We start from the raw sequence: 21,693 nt of genomic DNA, 5'->3' as shown, positions 1-21,693 counted from the left end.
GGTCTCTTGATTACCTAACCAATGATGGGTCGGATGATGGATCCGGACATCGTTTACATACATTTAAGTAAGATCCGGCTTCAAAAAAGTACATAAATATCACTTAAGTGGTCATAACTCAAAACAGGGTTGCCAGATCTAAATGTTGTGGACTTGTTGAAGGTCTTTTGATTACCTAAACAATGATGGGTCGGATGATGGATCCGGACATCGTTTACATACATTTAAGTAAGATCCGGCTTCAAAAAAGTACATAAATATCACTGAAGTGGTCATATCTCGAGACAGGGTTACCAGATTTTCAATTATGTGGACTCGTTGGAAAGGTCTCTTGATTACCTAACCAACGATGTGTCGGATGATGGATCCGTACATCGTTTACATACATTTAAGTGAGATCCGGCTTCAAAAAAGTACATAAATATCACTTAAGTGGTCATAACTCGAGACAGGGTTGCCAGATCTTCAATGTTGTGGACTTGTTGGAAAGGTCTTTTGATTACCTAACCAACGATGGGTTGGATGATGGATCCTGACATCGTTTACATACATTTAAGTAAGATCCGGCTTCAAAAAAGTACATAAATATCACTTAAGTGGTCATATCTCGAGACAGGGTTACCAGATTTTCAATTATGTGGACTCGTTGGAAAGGTCTCTTGATTACCTAACCAACGATGTGTCGGATGATGGATCCGTACATCGTTTACATACATTTAAGTGAGATCCGGCTTCAAAAAAGTACATAAATATCACTTAAGTGGTCATAACTCGGGACAGGGTTGCCAGATCTTCAATGTTGTGGACTTGTTGGAAAGGTCTTTTGATTACCTAACCAACGATGGGTTGAATGATGGATCCGGACATCGTTTACATGCATATAATTGAGATCCGGATATATGTGAAAACACATTTTTATACATAACTTTTGAACTACTTATCGAAACTTCAAACAATTCAATAGCGATGTATGGGACCCTAAACCAAGTCGAATGCAACTGATTCGATCAAAATCGGTTCAGCCAGTGCCGAGAAAACTTGGCAAGATTTTTGAACACATACATACATACACACACACACACATACACACACACAGACATTTGTTCAGTTTTCGATTCTGAGTCGATATGTATACATGAAGGTGGGTCTTCGAGCTTTTAATAAAAAGTTCATTTTTAGAGCAGGATTATAGCCTTACCTCAGTGAGGAAGGCAAAATACAGCATAATCCACCTATCTATGGTTCTGAACTTCTTTCATTTTTTTTTTTTTTTTTTGAAATCGTGTACCCTAAAAGATCACAAAAAGTTTAGCAGATTCTTTTTATTGTTTTATTGTTTGAAACCAATTTTATTTATGATTTATAAAGTAATTAACAATAAATATTGATTCAATAATTCAAAACTACAGTCAACGAATAAGTAAACAACTTCAAATACTTTCCTAAAACGAGAACAGTAAAATAAAACTGCCAAAAGACAACATTCGCTGTCGTCGTCGAGTTTTGTCTTATTTTTTTGGCAAGAATAAAACAATCCACAACATCAACAAAGCGTTTAATTTATGTGCACGCGTTTAGCCACCCTTCTCCTTCTTTCGTATACCCGCCAAGACGTCTCCACTCCAGTCAGCACTTTCTCCTTCGATTGAATGTGGGAAAAACTGTCCAAGAAATTGAGCCTTTAATTAGGAAATTTTCTAGTTTTGTTCTAAGCAACAAAAATAAATAAATAGAAAAATAATTTGAAATTTAACCAAAATCGCGCAAATATATTTTCTTCAGCAGATCTTTAATTTCGCAATATTTTGTCAATTGAAACCATCGAAATTTTCACATTCTTCAAATTATGCGTAACATCCCCAAAATAAAAATAATTGAAAAAAAAAATCTAGCACAAATCCAAACCCGAAACTGTGCTAAAAGGATTTTTAACGATCCATATCTAACACACAAGTGCAGGCGAAACTGTGTCAGCCTCGCGTCATCGCCGCCAAGGAAAGACCTTGAGGGAGACCATCAAAAAAATGGCCAGACGTCTATTTTGGCATGATCTGCTTCCTGTGGACGGATTTTGATGATGATGCGTGCGCGGCCATTAACCGGATCGTGATTTGTGCGAACTTTTAGAAAATTTAGTTATTTTGGATCTTATGATCTTTCGTATTATTTTGTTGAAAATTTCATGACTCTTTTTTTTGTTTTTTGTCTGTCGGCTTTGTTTTTTTTGAAGAACCTTTCATGAAGCTATCTTTGTTCTACATAAAATTATCAAACCAAATGAGTAGTTGCTTCTTGAATATGAATTTCACATGATCTAGACAACAATTGGGATCGTATAAGATAAGCTTTTGGGGGAGATAAAAATTAAGCCGAAGGATAGTAAACTCATCGTTGTCACCCTACATTTTCATTTATTCAAAAAAAGATGGAGATATCTTAAAGATTCATTCAGCACTAGAAAACTTTTCACATCGGCGAAAGGCCATTTTGAACAGATGTTGTTCTACAACTTGACTTTCCTTGTTTTGACTTTTTCTTTATATGTTTTTATAATTATTTGCTTATATTGGGAATTTGCGGCGAGAAATATTAAGCTAACCTAGGACAGAAAGAGGGAGAGACAGAATTGAAGATCGCGACAACAGTTTTTTCAAACCTTTTGTCACATGGTGGATAGATCCAGACAGGGCGCTGGCAGTTATAAGGGGAAAGGAGGTGAAGAAGCTAAGGGCCATTCATTCTAAGTGTAATATTTGGTTGAACTAGCTTTTTGGGGGTCTTCCATTAACCGACACAGAAGGTGTCGGAGAATGTCCCACATAGTTGACACACGATAATTTCTTTTCGTGTTTCGTCATCTATGGAACGACCCATAGATGTTTTTGGTATTTTCATGCATTTATCTTGTTCAGTTTGAATTGTAGGTCGTAATTTTAAAATTTAAAGAAATCAAAAAAGCTTAAGCTTTAAAAAAACACATTAAAAAATGCATGGATTGGCCGAAATAAAAACGTCCGACATGCTTTTAATTTGAAATAAAGGAACACTAAAAAAATACAAATATTACAAAAAATCGAAGGTTTGTCAAAATTTAGTCAACAAAAACAGCAAAAAAATCCATGTATCCACTTTTTTCTGAAAAACGTTAACCTATAATTTTGTTAACAACACACCAAGAATAAGTCGAGAGCTATTGATTTGCTCTTTCTTATTCAATTCTGGAGTTTTCTTTTATTTATTTTTTCTTTGAAAGGGTCCCATAAACAAAATTTTCTTTTTTTTTCCTTTTGGGTATTTTTTAATTCGCCTTGAGTGGGTGTATATTCAAAAACTCCCAACAAGCTAAATTAAAATTTTGTCTATTGGACCTATTCCATAAAAAAATCCAGATTATTCTTATTTATTACATCAAAATTAATCATATTTTAAATAATTTTCGATTTTTTTTTTTTGATGAAAAATTAGTTTTGTGAGCAGGGATTGAATAATCGCAAAAAAAAAAAAACATTTTCACTTGCGAGATTTCTTCACCCGCGAAAGAGAGAGGAGGCAAAAGAAAATCGCTCCCGAATTTCTCCAAGTAAATCAATCTGTTGATGTTTTTTTGTGAATATCCTTGTCAGCATCACTTAAAATTATTTATTTCGCTTTGTTTACAAACATTGTCCATCTACAAAAAGTGGCAGGTCATTTTTCGACGTCCGACGTTACAATTGCAAGTGTAGTAGTGAAAAAGATGTTCCGTCGAATAATCAAGATGATGATTTTTTTAGATTCCTTTTACCGATCTTTCGTGCGCGAGAGAGGAGAGCCATGTTCCCTTCGGGTTTTTTTTTCTCTTGACGAACGTTAAACGATTTTCTTTTGATGATGATTCTTCCAACGCTGTGCGTGGGTTTCCTGCTCGTCTGCAACTAGTTGCAACCTGTCAAATCTCCCGGGACTGTAAGGGCGTAGCCTTGGAGCACAGAGTGGAAATTTACTTTCACACATATTTTTTATTATACCGACCTACACTTAAATTGTCTAAGAATATTGAACTGACCATTGTGTCACTCTCTACAGCAGTGTAACAGACCAGTAATGCTATGCTTTGCTGTGCTAATTTGAAAATAAAAATAAGGCAATAAAATATTTCTCAACTCTGGTTTGGGTTGAGGATAAAAAAATGTCTGAAATTATTATTTTTTAAATACCAAAAATATAATCCAGGTGTTTAAGCGAAGATGGCGTTCGAATTGTGAACGTCCGAAATGTCAAAATCGCTCAGTAGCACCAACATTAGAAAAAAAATGTGGCTGTCATGCCATGGCACACTTTTTTCATAATGTTGGTACCACTGCGTGACTTTGACATTTCGGGCGTTCACAATTCGATCGCAATCTTTGCTTAAAAATCTAGATATACTATGGCAAAGCAGTTTATATAATATTTATTTCTGAAACGAATTTCCTGCATTGTGATTAAGATCCAACCGTTCCGAGTGACTATTTGAACATCTCTATGAGTTGCAGCCAAAATTTGCGAAACAAGTGTGATGATGCCCCTTGGGTTTTGGCGCTGGTGTATCTCAGCCGCAGATTTTATCTCCCGTATGTGTACATAGCGGCTTAATAACAGACGCAATTTGGTGACATTGCTCTCATTATTCTAAATAGACTACGACTTTCTGATGGTGTAACATTTGTCCATGAGAATGAGACTGTAAATATCGTATTTTTATTTTTGGATTAAGGTTTTCGTTTAATTTGAATAATATATAAAAATATAATTTGAAAAAAAATAGAGAATCATGTTGACGATGTAACGCCATAAAACAAGCGGTTTCGCTCCGAAAACATTAGGCATAATCCGTTTAGACAGCATTTTTCCCTCCACCAGCCCGCCGGACCGTTGGTAGTTCAACACCGCAAACATTCCGCAACGAACGCAACATTTCCGATGAGCTGGACAAAATCAAAACAATTCCAGCAAGTTGCATCTAAAAATAAGGCTAGTCACAACTTTTATGTTGCGCCCATAAATGGGTCATCATATTCTGTCCGTCCGTCCCAACGGAGGGTAGAAGATTCCTGGGGCCGGTTCCAACCGGACCGGAGATTAAATTTCAAGATGCTATCATGTTATACGAGCAAAAGAGAGGGAGACTAATTTGGCTGAGTGCAGCGAATTCGGGGCGAAAAGTTGGGCCAGAATTTCGCGTGCACTTTTACTAGAAGGGACGAAAACGATACACTTAATTTTTTTTCTGCTGTCGTCACGTCCGAAACGAAAATGGGGTGGCGTTTTTTATTTTTTTGGGTGGTGGCGCTGTCCAAGAGCAACAGAAGAAAAATCTAGCAAGATTAATGGTGCACTAATGGCCAACTTGCACATTTTCTGCGCTGCTAAAACTGCTGGGAGGAACATTAAGAAATTAAATACTGCACACAGTATCATGTTGGAAAATGCGAAAAAATAGCTATTAAAATACTTGGCAACTCGTGTGGCAACTCGTCTAGTGTTTCGAAGATTTATGAGTGCTTCATTATGACAGTCTATTCTCAAATGAATAAACTGAAGCAAATCAAAATAATTATTTTATTTGAAGTATTTAAAGCATATCTTTATAATTCGATACATCCTCTACTGGTTTGTTCTTATGCAATAGAGCAATTCTCCACAAAATCGGTCTTTTTTTAGAATTTTATTTTTTTGTATTTTTTTATCCGACTGAAACTTTTTTGGTGCCTTCGGTATATGCCCAAAGAAGCCATTTTGCATCATTAGTTTGTCCATATAATTTTCCATACAAATTTGGCAGCTGTCCATACAAAAATGATGCATGAAAATTCAAAAATCTGTATCTTTTGAAGGAATTTTTTGAACGATTTGGTGTCTTCAGCAATGTTGTAGATATGGATATGAACTACACTGAAAAAAATGATGCACGGCAAACACAAATTTTGGTGATTTTTTATTTAACTTTTTGTCACTAATACATGATTTGCAAAAAAAACGCTTTTTTTTAAATGTTTTAGGGGACATCAAATGCCAACTTTTCAGAAATTTCCAGGTTGTGCCAAATTCATTGACCGAGTTATAAATTTTTGAATCAATACTGATTTTTTTCAATAAAATGCTTTCCCCTGCGTTTATAATCAAAAAAGAGATTTTTTAATTAATGGTTGTAGAACAACTATACTGATCTATAAAAACGAAGTTGACTTTATAGCTGTCGGCCACCATTGCTAGTACCAACCACTAGTGTCTTCCTTTTATCTACAAGGACTTCGCCGCCCTGGGCTCCTAAGTGTATGAAAGTATGGCACGGAGCGACGGCGCCGAATACCCATATTTACACAAAGAATTTTAGAGCGCCCGCCGCGGAATTCGAACCGGCGACCTCTGGATTGTGAGTCCAGTGCGCGGTCCGATTGATCCACACGGGCGGGACAACGCATTTTAAAACACTTTTTTTTATTGACATGGCTATGATTTGTTTTCCTTTTAACTTACTTTGAAAAATATTTGCAACGGCCTAACTTTTCATAACATTTATATAAATTTGAGGTTAGGTTGATAAATCGTTACAAATTAAATTAAAATTTACAAGAAATATTTTTTTAAATAAAAATAGAGCGTAAATAAATTAAATTCTCAATTTTTTTTCAATGTCATTTTTTTGTCGTCAAAGCCAATTTTACAGCATAAATAAAAAAGCTGATTTTCTTGCTTCCGATACTGAAAATCCATTTAATTCTCATTTTCTTTTATTTGAGCAATTCTCTTCGAAATCAGCCAATTTCAACCATTTTTATTTGTTGTGTTTTTTATTTGGATCATACTTCGTTGGGGCCTTCCCTATGACCAAAGAAGCTATTTTTTTGCTTTGGTTCACCCATACTATACAAGTCTCCATACAATTTTAGCAGCTGTCCATACAAAAATGGTACGTAAATATTCGCAAATCTGTAACTTTTGAATGAATTTTCTGATCAATTTGGTGCCTTCGGCAAAGTTGTAGGTATTGTTGAGGACTATTGAGAAAAAAATAGGTACACGGAAAAAAATTGCCGATTAATTAATTAATTTTTTTACAAAAACTCAATTTCCATTTTTTTTTATTTGTTTAAGGGGACAAAACCCGAAACTTTTGAGCCATAGTATGGTCAAAAATTCTGCCACCGGGTTGTAATTTTTTGAATAAATATTATTTTTTGGAAAAAAACGAAATTTAACACAATTTTTTAAAATTAGTTTTCAGTGTAGAATTGGCAATCGAAAAGTGCTTTACAGATTTTTTTATATAGGGCCCCGTTTATTTACAGTTTTTTGATTTTTAAATAAAACGACCATGGATTAAAATTCCTGAAAATATTTGTTTTAATGTTCTGAAAATTTGCTATAAAATTGTCTAAGAGGCATTGAAATTTAGACCTCTGGTTGTGAGATACAGCGGCGTAAAGAAAAAGAAAAAGGAAAATTCATGTTTTTTTTTAATCTAACCCAAACAATCCCCCATTATCTAATGTCGATATTTCGGCAATGATGAATGTTCAATGTTGAAAAATGAAACACTTGTAAATTTTCCGATCTTTTACGAAAACAATATTTTAATTTTTTTTTTCGAATCAAGACTAACATTTCATAAAGGCCAAACATTCAATGTTACGCCCTTTCACAACATTTGGATTATTTGAAATTTAATTCCATAGCTAGGAAACAAACATGAAATCTATTTTGAAAAAAAAAATTGTTGTATTCTGGCCCGAAATTCAATAATTTGAATATATATATAATGATTTTTTTGTAAAAACATTGTAAAGGCTTGAAACATAATGGTGATAAGTTGGCATAAACAAAAAGATAGAATAAACAAATTCACCCTACCAACCAAGCAAAAACAATCTCCAAAATTGTGATTAGATTAAAAAACAATACCTGGAAAGAGATAAAGAATTATCCGAGCCTCATTTCTGCAATTTGACTGTTTTCGTATGATTAATTTGTTTTATCGAAAAATATACTGATTCAATGTTGCTAATTTACTAAAGGCTCATTAAAATATTACGATGATGAGGAGTAGCTAAATGGTTGTTTTACGTTTTGTTTATCAAACATTTTTTTAGCAACTCAATAATACATGGATTTCACAAGAATGTGAAATTACCAACTCGTGTTTGAAAGGCTATTATTTTGGGCAAGCAGTAAAATTTGGCGATTGTATGTTCCGTGATTAACCGAGATTTACCCACTAAACTGTCTGCAGTGAAACACGATCCCACAAATCTTCCCAAACAAAATGGAACCCACAAAAAAAAGCAATTAATTTTTATCTAAGCGCCAGTCACTCAGCGGATATCATTTCGCCAATCGCATCGTGGTTATCTTTTCGCATTCAATTTAATTTTAGCAGCAAAACAAGCAGAACATTTCCCAAATGTTTTTCTTTTTGCTTTGGGTACTGCGAAAATTGTGCGAAAATTTCGGGAGGAGGAAAAAATTAACTTCCCACCAGAAAACGGAGAGTGCACCCACCAGCACCGTCAGCAGATGCGACACACGCAGAAGAGTGGGCGCGGTCCATCACACGCCCCACACCACCCTTCCTCGATATCATCTTAGAGGGGGCCTACATCAGGAAGAAAACGCCATCCCAGACGACTAGACATCTTTTGCGACGATGTGCAAAAATAAATAAGAGAAAAGTCTGGAGGAGTGTTTGAAAAGGGCGTATTTGATAAAAATGCTTTTTGCAAAAACATTTTTTTAGCAAAAAAACTAAATTTTCTTCCAAATTCTGCTTTCTAAATTCTACGAGCTGTTTTCATGCAGCAAAAAAATAAAAGCAAAAAGAAGAAACGTGCGTTTTTTATTGTTTTTATAACTTCAGTACAACACGCTGCTTTTGCTGCTTACTAGCACTATAAATAAATGCAACTGTTTATATGTTTGATATTTACACAGGCCGGGTCGCAGCATTATACACGGCTGATGGCTCTGCTAGAAACCGGTAATGGCTGAACGTTTTTTTCCAAACGTTTTTTTTCTGACGTGAAAATTTTGACTCACCATTCGTGAAAACATGTTTTTGGGACACACTTCCGGAGAACGCGCTAAGGAGGGTATGAAAACAGCACGCAATTTATTTTTCAAAAATTATAATTGCAATTCGGGGGGAAGAAAGTATTTCCTATTTCTTTATTGTTTGACCTATTTAGTAAATTTCTTGCTCTTCGGAATGTATGTCAAATAACAGACGGTTTCGAGTTCGCAAAAATAAAGCATCGTCTCAATCAAAAGCAGGTCCTATATTTGAACAAGTGTTCTAACAAAACCATCACGGCGATGAACTGCGTCAGTCTTTATTATTCTGAAAACGAATTACTAACAGGTCCTGCGAAGCTTCTGCCAGTGTCGAACAAGTAAGTGATATGATTTATTCCTAAAATTAATGTTTGAACTAATTACAACTTTAATTTCAATTAAAAAAAAACAATTTATGATTTCTACCATTTATTTTTTAAGCCAACCAATGGTTCCGCAAGATAAAACCTTTTATATTATCCATTCTCCTTTTTTTAATGTTTTTCTAAAGAGGTCATCCAAGAGAATACTTTATAGGTGGTGTTGGCGATCTTCCACTACTCATACAAAAAAAAGTGGTTTATGGATAGCCCCTCAGGTGGCACTCAGCAGTAAACAGATAGAGGAATATGAAATTTATTATATCAATTTTAAAGTAATTTTAACACTTTTTTTCTTGTTTATATTTAGCTTGTTTTTTATCCGAAAATTGCAATAATAATACAAAAAATAAAAATAATTAAATTAAAACAAAAAGTCAGAATGTCAACATTTCAATGCAAATAAAAATGATGGAAAATGTATTATACCCGTACAGTTCATTTGCTATATTTTTTTAAATGTAAAATTATAAAAAAATAGCCGAACAGCATTTTGCGAGACCGTACATCGAAAATTCGATAAAATTCAAATGATTTTTGAACAAACTCGAGCATGCTTAAATCTGAACTCAGAGGAATGCATTTTAAATTGATTTCAGCTGATTGCACTTAAAATTCCTTTGAAATTTTGAAGTCTTCAGATTATTTTTGCGACCTTAGCGTATTCTGAGAGGAAGGTGAACTTTGAAATATATTTGCACTTCTTGGACATACAAAAAATAAAACATTTGCTGAAAATTCATTTCATTTTATAATTTTCAAACACTCCTCCAAAAATTAAATTATTTATTTAAAAATATTAGTTTCTTTTTGAAAAGAACTTATAAAATAAATGTGAACTGTTTACAATACATTTCAAATTTCATACAATTTATATCTAAAATATAAAATATTGGTTTAATAATAAACTTCTTTAAAAACAAATAACAATAAAAAAATATTTTTTGTCTTTAACCTGCAACATTTTCTAAAAGATAAGAAAACAAAAAAATCTTTTATTAAAAACAGGGATGGAATAATCGCAAAAAAAAAATCATTTTCGCTTGCGAACCTTCTTCACCCGCGAAAGAGAGAGGAGGCAAATCTAGCAAAAGAAATTCGCTCCCAAACTTCTCCAAGAAAATCAATCTGTTGATCATTTTTTGTGAATATCCTTGTTAGCACCACCTTCAATTATTTTTTTCGCTTTGTTTGCACGCATTACCTATTTACAAAAAAGTGGCAGGTCATTCCGTCGTATAATCAAAATGATGATTTTTTTAGATTCCTTTTACCAATCTTTCGTGCGCGAGAGAGGAGAACTATGTTCTTTTCGGATTTTTTCTGTTGATGAACGTTCAAAGATTTTCTTTTGATGATGATTTTTCCATCGCTGATTGAAAATATTAATATTTATTTGATAAAACTTGTTAAATCTCAATGGGAATTTTACTGATTAAAAAAATGATTTTGGCTTAAGGGTGCTAAATAATAAACCTTCAATTAATAGAAGAAAAAACTAAACACTTTTGCTGATTATCCAGAGCGTCGATTATCCGAAGTTTTGATTATCCGAAGGTTTGTATGGGACTTCGGATAATCGAATCACGAACATTTTTTTTTTTATATTTGTTCATTTTTTTGTTTTTTACATTAGATTCGAGTTCTTCGATCCCATTTTAGTTGAATAGCTAATTGCATACTAAATAACAAAATGATTTTTTTTTTTCAATGTTTCATCACCACCATTTTGGCCTCCATTTTGGATTTAAAAATATTGAACCACTTTAGCGTAGTTTAGCTCGACAATCAAAAATAAGCCGAAGATTGATTTGATTATCCGAAGTGGAATTTTTCTAAGGCCTTCAGATAATTGAGTCTGGACTGTACTTCATAATTATTTCAATCGTTGCATTTTTCCGAATAAAAACAATCTAGGTCAATACAACATTTTATTTAATTTGAATAATCTCTACACTTAAAAAATCTAAAATTCAGGAAACAAAAAAAAATAATCATTTATTAAAAATATAATGTTAATTTGGAAAAAAATCATAAATCTTAAATTCCAATAAACTGTTTCAAATGCCTTTTTAAAATTTCATTTTATTCATTTGAAAAAATAAAACATTGATTTAAGCTGTAATGATAAACTTCTAAAAGAAAGACAAAAAATAGCTGATACTTCATGATTATTCCTATCATTGCATTTTTACAATTGAATAAAATTAAATCCAATACTAAATTTAATCTAACTTTTTTGTCTCCTACTCTTTAAAATTTTCTCAAAAATTCAGGAAACATGAAAAAATCACATAATTTATATTGGGTTGGATCAAAATATTAATTTATATTGGATAGGTCTTAAATTAAAAATTGGCTGGAAAATGCATTAAACACTAGCAATCATAAGTTTTCAACAAAATTACTAAAATTGCACTCAAAATTTTGTTAAAATTTTGAAGTATTTTGGATAAGAAAATTGACCCCTAATGCTTTGGGCCTATTTTGAAGGGGGCGAGGGGGACAAAATCTTTGAAAAAAATTTGCATGACATGCAAAAACAATCATAAAAAATGTGTTATTAGCATAATCGTGATGTTTTGTATTCAAGTTTGTTGGATTAATTGACCTTATTATTAATTGCAATAATAAAAGCGAATAAAAAACTTGTAAAAAGTCAAGAAATTGTTGACAATTGCCCTGAAGTTTTAATAAAAAAAAATCTGTGTAAACTAATTCCTAAGCCACTAGAAAAAATAATAGTGGATGAAGAGATAAAAAAATTAGTAGTTATGCTCTCGACTGTTACTCTACAATTTTGGGTTTGGGTTTTCGGCTTTCAGTCATATAGCAGTGAAAACAATGTATTGTTTCAATTTCCGACGTTTCGGCAAATTTATTGCCTTTTTCAAGGATTAAAAACGGTTTGTTTTCTTGTTATTTTTGGAGTTTTGGGCAAATTGGAACAACAACAAAAGACAGTTACCAATTTACCCAAAACTCCAAAAATAACAAGAAAACAAACCGTTTTTAATCCTTGAAAAAGGCAATAAATTTGCCGAAACGTCGGAAATTGAAACAATACATTGTTTTCACTGCTATATGACTGAAAGCCGAAAAACCAAACCCAAATTTGATAAAAATTTAAAAAAATGTAATGCACTATTATGTTTGTAAATATAGCGTATAGGAAAACATAACTGCCATTACCAATAAGTACTTAATAAAACTGTAATTGATTGCATGCCAAAGCTCCAAAGCCACAATTCATCAAATCAATTTTTCAGGAGTTTTTTTTAATTAAAGCGTTTTAAAACAAATATATATATTTTATTAAAAAAATTAATATTTCACATGAAAAAAATAATAGCGCTTTTCATTACTAATCAATAAAATGCAGCAAAAACATTTGGATTGTTGATTCAAACTTTTATCATCACCATTGAATACAAATTCCATGCCCTTGTCTCCTTTTCCAATATTATCCTTTGTTTCATCAAACGGCCATAACTATCAACGTCGAAACCTTTATTTTTATTCGCTACAATTCCATTAAATCGGTGTACCCAACGTTCACAACCGTCACCCAGCAAAATAAAACTCCAATCTTTTTACAACGTCCATCATATTTATATCCTTGCACTAAAAGTCATAAAATCTCTTCCTCCCAGCGACCATATCAATAAAACTCGCTCGCAATCCATCAGAACAAATCCATCATCATCTTCACTCCATTCTTTCTCAACACTAAGCGAGAACGAAAAAATCAAGAATATCTCCAAAAAAAACGTCACACCTACCTCTCAGAACAAAAAACCGGAAACTGCTCACCGCGCTCGTCCACTTCCGTCAACAATAAAATCGCAACAAACTCTTATTTTTTTTTGCTCCCTCTTCTTTGCTTGGAATTACTCTGCTCGCGCGCCAAAACTTACTTCTCTACGCGCAAGGTTACGTACCACCCGAAAACAAAAAAAAACTTGACCACTTGGCAAATATTTGCTTTAAAACTCTTCTTGTGTACGTTTTTTTCTCAAACTTAAATTTTCGCTGCACAATTTTCACGCACTGCCACAAAATGCACCACAGTAAATGACCTGGTTCTTCCGATTGAAATGGTTTTATTTGCTTTTTCTTCTTCTTTTTTTTGTCACACTTTGATTCAGTTGTTCACCGATTCTTGAATTGAAACAACACGCGAAAAACGCACGAAGGCACTTTTGATTTCTTCTTCTGCTGCTTAACTTATTCTACCAGTGTCGCCGCCGCCACAAACAAATAAACACACACTTACACAAACATTAACACAAAAAAAGTCGCTTCGTTTTGATCTAACCACAATCTCGTTTAAATGTCAAGTGTTATCCTTTTTTGATAAACAATTTGAAAACGCGTGTTTCGTTAGCGCGTGCGTTCGCGTCGAGGTGTTGATGCGTACTCTCGTTTTTCTTTTTTTTTTTTTGTGAAATTAATCGTCGAGTGCTAATGAAGAGCTGTTTCTTCGCCGAAATTCAAGAACGTAGCGCGCGATCGTCGCACCGGTCTACACCGTACACTCTACTGCAAACGGAGAGGCCCAGTGAAACAGGTTGGCCGAAAGTCGAAAATCAATTTCCATGAATATTCATCACGGGGGTTTCGATCATACCACCACAAACCCGACCGGGCAACACACATATGGCACCTGGTTCTCCGAGCTTAGATCTTCGTTCCCAAGCGCGCGATGCAGCTTGAAGACTTGCCCGGACTTGTCCGCGGACGAATTCCTTCACCGGTAATCGAAAACCTGTGCAAAGCGCAGCAATACCGGCCCATTCCAGAACACAACCTGTGGCCTGTGAATGAATCGGGCGCGCGCAAATTCAATGAATGAAACCCTAGAGGCCCCCGTTGACAGGAGCAGTCCGTGTTGTTCAGATCTGCTTGCCGGTGCAAGTTTCGCGAAATTCTCGATCACCACAGACAGAGCGCGAGGAGCCCGATGTCAACGCTTCGACCGTCAAGAACTCACTGATCGACACCGCGGCGGTTCTTCGGAACTGCACTACCGGAACACACACACGTGCCAGAAGAGGCGAGGAGGAGGAGGAGGGGGGTCTCTAAGGTCCAGCTGACCACCTTCACACCGAGTGACCGTCACCGTCGACGTACGAACCGCTACTGAGCACGGACTCGATCCTCAACAGTCGGTCGGTCTTCAGGCGCGCGCGAATTCTCTTTGCCGTCCGCTTCTCCACTGTTTAGTTACTGCTGCTCTGTTCACTCTCGCTCTCTTTTCTTTTGGGGAGCTTGGCATGATGGGGGCTCAACGGGAAGGAGTTGAACGGGAGGTGGGTTGTGGGTGGTGTACGCACAATTTTGGTGTTTTTTTTTTTGCGAACCGGCAAGCTTGGGCTTGTGGGGTGATGGATTTTCACGATTTCACGGGTGTAATGAAAAGTTGAAAATTCTCCAAATGGTTTACTCTAAAAAAAATGTTCTAAACAGCTTAATGTTTATAAATGTTTTTTTTATTATTATTATTATTATTATTATTATTATTATTATTATTATTATTATTATTATTATTATTATTATTATTATTATTATTATTATTATTATTATTATTATTATTATTATTATTATTATTATTATTATTATTATTATTATTATTATTATTATTATTATTATTATTATTATTATTATTATTATTATTATTATTATTATTATTATTATTATTATTATTATTATTATTATTAAAACAGTTATAAACAGCTCCAATTATCTACATGAGGAAAGGAATCCAATAAAGTATTCACGTGGTTTATAGATGACCCCATGGTTGATTGCATATTAGATATGCAAAATAAAAATAAAAATATTGATAACATTTTTATCAACATTTCATCACTACCAGCCGCCAACTTGGATCTCACCATTCTAAATCACTATGACAACGTTTGACAATAAAAAAAATCTTAGTTCGATTTTCCAAAGTGATTTTTTCCCGTTTCCTTCAGATAATCAAGTCTGGGCAATGTTACAAATTAAAAAATCGACGGTAACATTTCAAAAGGCATCATGTACATTTTGACACTTTCTGGGTTATTGCATATTCTAAAAGTACTCCTAATAAGCTACCTCTCCACCAAAATTGAGCAAAAGTTACTTCAGTAAAGTCTGTTTAATCATGATTTTAAATAAAGTAACAAAAACCAAATCTCTGTTTATATAGCCCTGTCAACCTGTCAAACAAAAGACTACATAAACCTCGTGACGAAAAAAAAAGCATCATGAACAAAGCGCCATGTACATTCGGCGAAGAAAAACGAATCATAACAAAGCGTCCCCCTCAATGACAGCAGGGTGATATAGACGTTGGTGATTTCAAAAGAAGTTATGTTTGTTTTTCTTAAATAAAACGACGGAAATAATGTTTTATTGAATTTGGATGATCAAGTATCAATGAATGCAACGTTTTTCATCGTTTGTTATTATTAGAACATCTTATTTTGCTTTTATATTAAAATGGGAATTGAAAATGGATGCTCAACATTCAAATGCGTTTTTTTTGCATGATGATTTTTGAAATGTTGGCGTCGAAATAATTATTTCAATCGTTTAGTGGCTGTATCTTAGAAACGAGCAGGGATAAAAATAATCGCAAAAAATCATTTCCGCCTACTAACCGCGAAAAAGAGAGGAGGCCAAACACGCAAAAGAAAGTCGCTCCCGAACTTCTCGAATAAAATTAATCAGTTAAAGTTTTTTTGTGAAATTCCTTGTTAGAATCACAAAAAAAAAATTATTTCATTTTGTTTACACACATTGTCCATCTACAAAAAGTGACCGGTAATTTTTCGATGTGAGCAATTCTCTACCAAAACCGGAAATGGATTTTATTTATATTTTTTGATTTGGCTCAAACTTTGTGGGGACCTTCCCTATGACCAAAGAAGCTATTTTGTGTCATTGGTTCACCCATACAAGTCTCCGTACAATTTTGGCTGCTGTCCATACAAAAATGGTATGTAAATATTCAAACAGCTGTAACTTTTGAGTGAATTTTCTTATCCATTTGGTGTCTACGGCAAAGTTGTAGGTATTGTTGAGGACTTTTGAGAAAAAAATTGGTACACGGAAAAAATTGCCGATTTTTTAATTAACTTTTTTTCACAAAAACTCAATTTCCCAAAATGCGTATTTTTTGATTTTCGAGATTTTTGATATGTTTTAGGGGACAAAAACCCGCAACATTTAAGCCATAGAGAAACAAGGTCAAAAAATCTTTACAGATTTTTTGATAAAAGGCTCTGTTTTCAAGATATAGCCAACGAATGTTTGATTTTATCGAAATATTTGCAGTTTTTCGATTTTTAAAAATAGTGACCATGAGTGACCATTTCTAAAAATATTTTTTTTAATGTTCAGAAAATATGCTATAAAATTGTCTAAGAGACATTGAAGATTGGACCTCTGGTTGCTGAGATACAGCGGCTTAAGCAAAAAGAAACACGAAAATTGATGTTTTCTAAGTCTCACCCAAACAGCCCACCATTTTCTAATGTCGATATCTCAGCAAGTAATGGTCCGATTTTCAATGTTAAAACATGAAACTTTCGTGAAATTGTTCGATCTTTAAAAAAATGGTAAAAAAATAAATCATGACTAACATATTAAATGGGCGTAATATTCAATGTTTGGCCCTTTTAAAACGTTAGTCATGATTTAAAAAATGTCAAAACACCCATTGAGTGAAATTATAAGTCAAATGTTCATCTATTTTGTCAATAAATTGTTTAAATCCAAAATATTGAAAAGTATTACTTTTCAAAACAAATGCTGAAAAGTTAAACTTTTCAGCACCCATTTTAGTGCTGAAAAGTAGAACTTTTCAGCATTTATTTTGAAAAGTGTTGCTATTCGATTCTGTTATTTTTGGTACAGAGAAGTAGGCTATTTCGTCGTTCAAGAATGACAGGAAAAGTAAATAGTTTCACGACGGAATTGCAAAAAGTTATTTTTTCGCCTTAATTTTTGTTTTGCTCAAATCTTACATTTTTTATTGAAAACTTATGATTGCAAAACAACTGAACTAGTGATAAATGCATTTTAAAACATTTTTTTCTTTCATTTGTTGAAACCTGTTGAAACTATGGCTTGTTATTTGATTTTTTTTTAACTTGTGTCCCCCTCGGACCCGGCCTTAGTCGAGGGACAAAAACTTTTAAAAATATTTGCAGCAGCCGAAAACAGCCTAAATAATTTTCTAACATTTTTTCCCTTGAAAAATTGATATTCTGGCTCTCAACAATGATTACGGGTGTTGAAAAAATCTAATTTTGCTCCGATTTCCATATATTTTTTTTGCGATTCCGAAAACTACGTTTTTGCAATTCCATCGTGAAACTACTTACTTTTCCTGTCATTCTTGAACGACGAAATAGCCTACTTTTCTGTACCAAAAATAACAGAATCGAATAGCAACACTTTTCAAAATAAATGCTGAAAAGTTCTACTTTTCAGCACTGAAATGGGTGCTGAAAAGTTGAACTTTTCAGCACTTGTTTCGAAAAGTAACACTTTTCAACATTTTTTTGATTAAACGATTTATTGACAAAATACATGAAAATTCGACATAAAATTTCACTCAATAGGTGTTTTTCGAAATTGCAAAAAATGTTGTATGGAACTCGTTGCAAAACTTGATTTTTTCAGCACTCGTCGTATTTATCCAACTCGGTGAACCTCGTTGGATAAATGTACGACTCGTGCTGAAAAAATCCTCTTTTTGCAACTTGTTGCATAAACTACTATTTGCGGTATTTTAATATACTTTTTGCAATTCCGTCGTGAAACTACATACGTTTCCTGTCATTCTTGAACGACGAAATAGCCTACTTTTTTGTACCAAAAATAACAGAATCGAATAGCAACACTTTTCAAAATAAATGCTGAAAAGTTCTACTTTTCAGCACTCAAATGGGTGCTGAAAAGTTGAACTTTTCAGCACTTGTTTCGAAAAGTAACACTTTTCAACATTATTTTGATTTAAACGATTTATTGACAAAATACATGAAAATTTGACATAAAATTTCACTCAGTGTGTATTTTATGGAATTGCAAAAAATGTTGTATGGAACTCGTTGCAAAACTTGATTTTTTCAGCACTCTTCGTATTTATCCAACTCGGTGAACCTCGTTGGATAAATGTACGACTCGTGCTGAAAAAATCCTCTTTTTGCAACTTGTTGCATAAACTACTATTAATTAACTTTAATAAACATGCTAAAATGATTCTAAATGCATTATAAATTGGTTTCAGGTGATTGCACTTCAATTTCGATTTGTCGACAAAACTTTGAAAATTATTTGCATCTAATTTCAACATTTTGTCTGCCTTAATTATATGGTGATAAGTCAGATTCGTTAGCCAACTGTCATTATAACATTCAAATTGGAATATGAAATACTTATATTTTTTGTAATTATTACAGATTTCTACCTAAATCAAGTAAGAACGTTTTATAAATGTAAGTGGCCAACGGGCTATTTCACATGATCAGGCCTGCAAAAAGTTTCCAACCCAGCGTACACATGGAGCAAACCAAAATGTCAGTTCACTGCTAGCATGTGACATCAAGCCTACTGTGACTATTCAACCACTGCCGCCTGACTCTTGCCGGTCGGCTGCTAGAGAATGAGAGACATGAAAAAATGAGCTACACTCACTCAATTTGTGTCATATAACTGACTCGTAAAATCCTCTTTAAACACTATTTTGACTATTTTCAAACAATTTAATGGTTGTACAGTGAGTCAAATATTTGTCCGTACCCCCCGTACGGGAAATGTTTGTGATATAAAAGTACATAAAATTCGACTAAAGTGCCATGTTTTATACATCAATCGACGCGGCAGAATGTCTTCTTTAAGACACTGTCATTGGATTTGCAAAAAACTTTTTCTTGAAAAATACAAAAATTGTTTACTGAAAAAAGTCAAAAAAAGAGGTCAAATAATTGTCCGTACCCCTAGTAAAAGTACAAAATCTGATCGATTTAACTGAATTCATTTATGAAATGTTGTTTCAGTGTCAAATACTAGTACCTTTAGCCAGTTTGTGACAACTTTGAACTTCTGATAAGTTTGTTTAGTTAATTTATATTAAAAATTGGATTAAATTTAGTTTTTTAAAGTAAAACTTACCAAAACATTAGTTTATAAACAACTATTTTTATAAAATTGCTATTTTGTGTTGTAAGAGTCTCTATTGAACAAGTTTCAACAATATTTGTTCAAAATATACATTGATTTCATCTTTTTTATTGACATTTTTCGACCAAAAATATTGTTTCGGAACAATACCGTTAAACAATCCGGATTGTCCCGGAACCGGTTCAACCCCTCGGAGGAAAATTTTGTGGTGATCAGATAGAGGACAAAAAAACCCACCTCTTGCAATTTGAAGCATCCAATTTCGTCCACTACAGCCCGATTACGAGTCCCTAGTCTGAAATTTGAAATTTTCACTTTCCGTGCTGAGAATTTCTGTACCGTTCTGGGTCAGAATGTTTTGCTTGGGGAATTTGAAAATTTCAAATTTCAGACTAGGGACTCGTAATCGGGCTGTAGTGGACGAAATTGGATGCTTCAAATTGCAAGAGGTGGGTTTTTTTGTCCTCTATCTGATCACCACAAAATTTTCCTCCGAGGGGTTGAACCGGTTCCGGGACAATCCGGATTGTTTAACGGTATTGTTCCGAAACAATATTTTTGGTCGAAAAATGTCAATAAAAAAGATGAAAACAATGTATATTTTGAACAAATATTGTTGAAACTTGTTCAATAGAGACTCTTACAACACAAAATAGCAATTTTATAAAAATAGTTGTTTATAAACTAATGTTTTGGTAAGTTTTACTTTAAAAAACTAAATTTAATCCAATTTTTAATATAAATTAACTAAACAAACTTATCAGAAGTTCAAAGTTGTCACAAACTGGCTAAAGGTACTAGTATTTGACACTGAAACAACATTTCATAAATGAATTCAGTTAAATCGATCAGATTTTGTACTTTTACTAGGGGTACGGACAATTATTTGACCTCTTTTTTTGACTTTTTTCAGTAAACAATTTTTGTATTTTTCAAGAAAAAGTTTTTTGCAAATCCAATGACAGTGTCTTAAAGAAGACATTCTGCCGCGTCGATTGATGTATAAAACATGGCACTTTAGTCGAATTTTATGTACTTTTATATCACAAACATTTCCCGTACGGGGGGGTACGGACAAATATTTGACTCACTGTATAAAATGATCTAGTGGTTGTAAAAGAAGAAACAAGTTTTGGCTGAAATATTTCAGGAATCAACAAAATAATTAAATTTATTCCTGAAATATTTCAGCCAAAACTTGTTTCTTCTTTTACAACCACTAGATCATTTTGTACATTTTTGAGCCCTTGTAGAAAATTGTAGAGCTTGTCAAAATGAACATTTTTATTCTTGAAAAATGAATTTTGGTCAATTCTATCAAAAGTTATGGGCAAAAAACGATTAAAAAATGATCATTTTCAAATTGATATTAAATAAGTTAAACAAAAAAGACCTCCGAGATATTTACAGCAAATGTACCCTAAAATGTGTACTTTCAGATGCTTCTAAGAGCGAGGTCAAACTCCACCACCTTTTCGAGTTATTCACATTTCAAAATGGCGTCTTTTTCGTCGTATTTTGGCTATAACTTTCGTTTTAAAGGTCCGATTTTTGCTCTCTTAGAAAATAAATGTGTGTTTTGATAAGTTCTACAAATGTTTAGAAGACACCAACTCGCTACGACACAAGCCTGAGTTGATAAGTTCAAAAAACTATTTTTTTTTTTTCATAAACACTTCAACCTAAATTACAAAAATGGCTCTAGAAACTTCCCGTATGAAGATAGAGCTTTGTGCTCTTCAGCAAAGTTGCTCAAAATAGTGTTCTCTACTACTTTTTTCAAGACACCAAAGCGCTATCTCGTCATCCCGCCAAAATAAAAATTCTGAACCACCCTAAAATTTGGACCACCCTAATGTCCACCATACCAAAAGATGCCCCTATTGACACTGATCATTTGTCTCGAAGACACCAAAGCTCTAAATCTTAACGTGTGGCCGCTATCAATTTTGTCACGCTAGATTTCGGTTTCGGACCACAGTGCATAGTCCTATGTCCAATCCTCGGAAAGATACAGTGGTTTTAAAAATGAAAATGTTGAAAAAACGGGTTTTTGGTGGTTTTT

General features: G+C 33.5%; 1 protein-coding gene across 1 annotated transcript in view; it reads right to left on the bottom strand.

Annotated features, from left to right (window-relative positions):
• LOC120426773 (uncharacterized) overlaps positions 1 to 14,599 on the bottom strand; it is a 191,670-nt gene extending 177,071 nt beyond the window's left edge. The window contains exon 1 of the mRNA XM_052710004.1: positions 13,232 to 14,599. The gene's annotated coding sequence lies outside the window, so the exon portion shown is untranslated. The remainder of the gene's footprint in view (positions 1 to 13,231) is intronic.
• Positions 14,600 to 21,693: the final 7,094 nt, after the last annotated feature.

Source organism: Culex pipiens, chromosome 3 (genome assembly GCF_016801865.2).
Source record: "Culex pipiens pallens isolate TS chromosome 3, TS_CPP_V2, whole genome shotgun sequence".
Lineage (NCBI taxonomy): Eukaryota > Metazoa > Arthropoda > Insecta > Diptera > Culicidae > Culex > Culex pipiens.
The sequence above is the reverse complement of the archived record's forward strand: the minus strand, read 5'-3'. Positions and strand labels throughout refer to the sequence as shown.